A 6,410-nucleotide genomic window follows, 5' to 3' on the forward strand; every position below is an offset into this window, starting at 1 on the left:
ACAGAGGGTCACAGCCAGAGAGAGATTTGAAGATGCTACAATGCTGGCCTTAAAGACAGAAGGGTCATGGAACCAAGGAGGGCAAGCTGCCTCCCAAAGCTAGAAAAGACAAGGAAATGGATTGTTCCCTAAAGCCTCCTAGGACACCTTGATTTGGCCCAGTGAAACTCATTTCAGAATTCTGACCTCCAAAACTGTAAGATAATAAATCTGTGTTATTTTAAATTTGTGAAGTCAATGTCTCAAGGGGAGAGCTTCTGTGGGCTTTGGGGTGGATTTTTGTGATGGCTTTGGTGATGAGCAAGTAGCAGAGGAAGGCTGTGTTATTTCCAAAACTAAGTCCTAAAAGGTGAGTTAGTGCTCACTCTGGCAGCACATACACTACAATTGGAACAATACGGAAAAGATGAGCATGGCTCCTGCACAAGCATAACAAAAAAATTCATGAAGTGTTCCATATTTTTATTGTTAAATCACTGTATTGAACACATGAAACTAATATTACACTGTATGTTAATTATAATGGAATTAAAATTTTTAAAAATAATATTTTTTTAAGGTGAGTTAGGTTCAGCCTGGCCTTTCTTTATGGACATCTACTTGTGGAGCCCTGAGCTGCCATGTAAGAAGCATGGCTACCCTGAAGCCACCATGCAGAAGACAACACATCTGAGACTGGAAGAAATACCCAAGAAACTAGCTGTTCCAGGCTCCAGCTGTGTGAGTCTTTCCAGCCCACAAGCCAAAAATGTGAGTAATCAAACTTCAGATAATTAGCTCAAGCCTGACTACAAATACATAAAATACCCTGAACAAGCTGAGCCTTGTCAATGGCAGAACCATGAAAATCATAATAAAATTGTTCTGTTGTTTTAGGTCATTAGGTTTTGCATTGGTTTCATGCATCAATGAGTAACTAATATATTAATGATAAAGAGAAATGTTCAAAATATAATATTAAGAGAAAAACTAGGGGCACCTGGCTGTCTCAGTTGGTAGATCATGTGACTCTTGTCTCAGGGTCATGAGTTCGGCCCCCACATTGGGTGTAGAGCCTACTTTAAAAAAAAAAAAAAAAGCAGGGGCGCCTGGGTGGCGCAGTTGGTTAAGCGTCCGACTTCAGCCAGGTCACGATCTCGCGGTCCGTGAGTTCGAGCCCCGTGTCGGGCTCTGGGCTGATGGCTCAGCGCCTGGAGCCTGTTTCCGATTCTGTGTCTCCCTCTCTCTCTGCCCCTCCACCGTTCATGCTCTGTCTCTCTCTGTCCCAAAAATAAATAAAAACGTTGAAAAAAAAAATTTTTTAAAAAAAGAAAAAAAAAAAAAGCAGTCTAGGGGCACCTGGGTGGCTCAGTAAGTTAAGTGTCTGACTTCGGCTCAGGGCATGATCTTGCGGTTCATGGATTCGAGCCCCACGTTGGGCTCTGTGCTGACAGCTCAGAGCCTAGAGCCTGCTTCAGATTCTGTCTCCTTCTCTCTCTCCTTCTCACTCGTGTGCATGTGCATGCTCTCTCTCTCTCGAAAATAAACATTAAAAATTTTTTTTCACTGAAAACTATAGAAACCTTATGAAAGAAATTGAAGAAGACACAAAAAACAATGAAAAAATATTCCATGCTCCTGGATAGGAACAATAATATTGTTAAAATGTCAATGCTACCCCAAAGCAATCTACATATTCAGTGCAATCCCTATCAAAATAACACCAGCACTCTTCACAGAGCTAGAACAAACAATCCTAAAATTTTTATGGAACCAGAAAAGACCCCAAATAGTCAAAGCAATCTTGAAAAAGAAAACCAAAGCAGGAGGCATCACAACCCCAGACCTCAAGCTATACTGCAAAGCTGTAATCATCAAGACAGCATGGTACTGACACAAGAACAGACACTCAGATCAATGGAACAAAATAGAGAACCCAGAAATGGACCCACAAACATGGCCAACTAATCTTTGACAAAGCAGGAAAGAATATCCAATGGAATAAAGACAGTCTCTTCAGCAAGTGGTGCTGGGAAAACTGGACAGCGACATGCAGAAAAATGAACCTGGACTACTTTCTTACACCATACACAAAAATAAACTCAAAATGGATGAAAGACCTAAATGTAAGACAAGAAGCCATCAAAATCCTCAAGAAGAAAGCAGGCAAAAACCTCTTTGATCTTGGCCACAGCAACTCTTAACACGTCTCTGGAGACAAGGGAAACAAAAGCAAAAATGAACTATTGGGACCTCATTAAAATAAAAAGCTTCAGCACAGCGAAGGAAACACTCAGCAAAACTAAAAGGCAATCAACAGAATGAGAGAAGATATTTGCAAACGACATATCAGATAAAGGGTTAGTATCCAAAATCTATAAAGAACTTATCAAACTCAACACCCAAAACACAAATAATCCAGTGAAGAAATGGGCAAAAGACATGAATAAACATTTTCCAAAGAAGACATCCAGATGGCCAACAGACACATGAAAAAATGCTCAATATCACTCATCATCAGGGAAATACAAATCAAAACCACAATGAGATACCACCTCACACCTGTCAGAATGGCTAACATCAACAACTCAGCCAACAACAGATGTTGGCGAGGAATTGGAGAAAGAGGATCTCTTTTGCACTGCTGGTGAGAATGCAAACTGATGCATTCACTCTGGAAATCGGTGTGGAGGTTCCTCAAAAAATTAAAAATAGAATCACCCTACGACCCAGCAATTGCACTACTAGGTATTTATCCAAGGGACAGGTATGCTGTTTCAAAGGGGCACATGCTCCCCAATGTTTATAGCAGCACTATCAACAATAGCCAAAGTATGGAAAGAGCCCAAATGTCCATCAATGGATGAATGGATAAAGAAGATGTGGTATATATACCACATATATATACCCCCCCCCCACACACACACACAATGGCAATCAAAAAGAATGAAATCTTGCCATTTGCAACTACATGGATGGAACTAGAGGGTATTATGCTAAGTGAAATTAGTCAGAGAAAGACAAATATCATATGACTTCACTCATATGAAGACTTTAAGACACAGAACAGATGAGCAAAAGGGAAGGGAAGCAAAAATAATATAAAAAAAGGGAGGGGGACAAAACATAAGAGACTCTTAAATAAGGAGAACAAACAGAGGATTACTGGAGGGGTTGTGGGAGGGGGGTTGGGCTAAATGGGTAAATCACTGTTGCACCATATGCTAACTAACTTGGATGTAAAATCAAAAAAAAAAAAATTTAAGTAGTCTATAGACTACCATAAGGATGTGTGTATGTGTGTTTGTGTGTGTGTGTGTGTGTGCGTGTGTACAGAGAAAAAACTTGGATGTCACCAAAATATGTTGTATAAAATGGTTATCTCTGTGTGCTGGGTGAGGAAATTAGTATCTTCTACTTTATATTTTTTATATTTCTAAAGTCTATAAAAGAAATATGCATTCCTTTTGTAACTGGGAAAAATATTTTAATCCCTTTAGATCCTGCTACTTTCAAATATATCATGATTGCAGAAAGCATATGAGTATATCCAGTACAGGAACACTTACATTCAGACATGTATGTGCATCCTGAAGATAAAGTCAATAGAACAGGAGAAGGGATCACTTGGTTAATCAGAGTGAGAACATGAACCTTTAAATCCTACTTTTATTCCTCCCTTTCCTATAGTAGAAATGGCAGCCAATATCTTATAATATGGGGTCAAATACCTAATCCTTTTAGCCACTCCCATCTCAATTGTAATTGACTGATGCTACTGGGTTTGGATTCTTTTCTGTGACACAGATAAAAGATTGTCTATAGCTTCTCCCAGGAGAAGGAAAGTAAACCACCTTTTTGAGAATCAACCCTTTCTCTGGGGAGAAAATTCACTAAAATTCACTAGGATTTTGCTGTTCTCTGTGAGTACCTCTGAAAGATGGGACCTGGAGGAGAGTCAGAGGTACAATAAGAGAATCGAAAGGAGGGGGAGATCCCAGGACTCTGCCACATCCCATTAAATTTTCATGATAACCTTGCAAGTAGAACTCACAATCCCCGTTTTACAGATGAGAATATTTAGGTTCAGAAAGGTTAAGCAGTTCACCCAAGTCAAAGAGCTAATAAGTGGCAGAGCTGACCTTCCAATACAAAGTTTCTTATGGTAACACTGCACTTGAATTCCCTTTGCCTCAGTTTCACAGTTCCTACCTTCAGCATTGTCATGTGAATTAAATGTTTGAATATACGTATCATATGATACGGAATAACGCCTACAACTTGAAAATACCTCATCATCAGTATTAGCTGGCATCTTAATTGTACGACTCAAAGTCACATCGTAAAGTACAAGCAGGCCCTGGGGGGCCTACAACTGTCCTCCTTTCAAAAATCCTGCATTCAGCATCTCATTTTTGAGTGGGGCAGCAACCTACTTAGCAGTGGTTGTTTTTCCATGAAAACTAAAGCTGGATCTGGAGCCCACAGAGTAGCAGCCTAGTGACCCACCTCAGACACACATTTCCCGTGCTCTTTTTCAAACTGCACAATAGCTCTCACACAGTCCAAGGGCTATCATTAAAAGTCAGCCGCTCTCCAAATGTGTCGATTCCAGTGGCACTGACAAGTGAGGGTAGGAGGCAGGGTTGCTTCCATAAAATAAATGAGAAGGGAAATGGTGTTGGGGTGGGATCTGCCTTCTAAATGCACTGAAAACAGAGGCCCGTCTTTTGGCATTTCCTAAAAGGCCTCTTGAGCTTTCCTTGGCAAGCCTTGAGACTGAGGGTACTTTTAGCTGTTTAAGCCTTCCTCTTCTAACAGGGGTCAAAGGGCTAGAAAGATCTTCTCAAAAGGATAGAGAAGGAATCATTAAAAGGGAGGAGAAGGAAAGTGACAGAAGGTCAGCTTTTTTTTCCTAATGGGTGCGTCCCTGAGGGTCGGGCTCAGTGTCCATGTGTTGCACACAGGCACCCAGCTTCCAGAAACCTACAGCAATTTGATTCACACTTCCCTGAGCAGGAGACCAGAGGAAGCTCAAAGGAGCAGCCTGGAGAGGGTACAGAAATGAGCACAGACAAAAAAGAAATCTGGCTGTGAAAAGTAAGTTTCATTGATCAAATTAACTTAAAACAACAGTGATAGTGTTTCAATAGGCCAGAGAAAACAAACGCTTGAAATCTTTATGTGTTTGAGCCTGCCACAAAACTTACTTCTTTCAAATATAAATTTACCCTAAAAATGTTGTTTTTGTTTATCGCATTACATAAAGCTTTATCTAAGGACTAGTTTGGGATTAAAATTCACCTTTACATACAACACAAGCACACAAATAGTGAAGGTTTTCACTGATTTTTAGTCAACAAGCAATAAACTGCATTTGCACCCACACACCTACTCCTAACACCCCATCTGGTAACATTTCCACGTTTCAAGCAAAGAAATCAATAGCAATAATCCGTGAGGGACTCATAGGGTGTATATTTTTTTATCACACTGCCATCTGAAGAAAAAAATTTTCCCTACCTACTTAGAGCAAAAGATTGTTCTTTTTCTGTGTTCATATGGAAAACTCGACATTATTATTGCAGGGAGAGAGATTAGAAGGGAAAGGGAGATGAGTCAATTAAAACAAACGTGAGAAAATCCAAACAAGTGTTTTTGACAATATAGGTTCTATTTGAACAACCCAAATGATAATCAGTGCACAAGATGAAAAATCCCAAATCAACCTACAAAATTCAAAATTGCATTATGGCTCAGTTTCTAAGGAAAGGACAGCTAAAATGCATATTGATGTAACTTCTCAAAGAGGAAAGCCATCCTGCTTTCAAACTGCAGTGCAGGGAGAAGACACCATACCCGAACCCTGAAATTTAGAACTATGCCATTGCTGATTTTCTGTGCGAGAAGGAAATATGATTCTTTGTTACTGCTCTTATTTATTGCAGACCTTGTCTGGAATCTGGTATTGAAGCCATGCTTGATGAGTTGCCGCCTTGAACTTTCCCACTGATCAATGCTGGTGCTGCTGCTGCATGAAAGAATAGCTTTCCTGAGGAGCCACTATCACATGGGAAACCTAGCAGGCATTTTTTTTTTTAAATGGCCCAGTCTTGTACGCTTAAGCTTCGGAACATGCCCCCTGCAAAAAAAAAAAAAAAAAAAAAAAAAAAAAAAAAAAAAAAGGCAAATGCTGACTGACCATTTGAAAATTGGAATGTTACAATGGCAAGAGGTAAAGTCAAAAGCAGAAATCCTCCTTTCTGTAAAACGATCAGATACCAAGGGATGAAAATGTGCAGGAAAAAGGAAGGCTAATATGAAGCAAGAGGACAGGAATCATATTTCTTCTCAGCAGGGTGACAAATAAAAAGTTGCCTTTATTTTTCTGTGCAAATAAACTTTACTTTAGGAATTGTGGCAATGGTTGG

General features: G+C 39.8%; 1 non-coding gene across 1 annotated transcript; it reads left to right on the plus strand.

The window, feature by feature from the left end:
* Positions 1 to 357: 357 nt before the first annotated feature.
* Positions 358 to 464, plus strand: LOC123584525. Its single transcript, XR_006705493.1, has one exon. It is a non-coding gene; the product is annotated as a U6 spliceosomal RNA (small nuclear RNA).
* Positions 465 to 6,410: the final 5,946 nt, after the last annotated feature.

Source organism: Leopardus geoffroyi, chromosome B3 (assembly GCF_018350155.1).
Source record: "Leopardus geoffroyi isolate Oge1 chromosome B3, O.geoffroyi_Oge1_pat1.0, whole genome shotgun sequence".
Lineage (NCBI taxonomy): Eukaryota > Metazoa > Chordata > Mammalia > Carnivora > Felidae > Leopardus > Leopardus geoffroyi.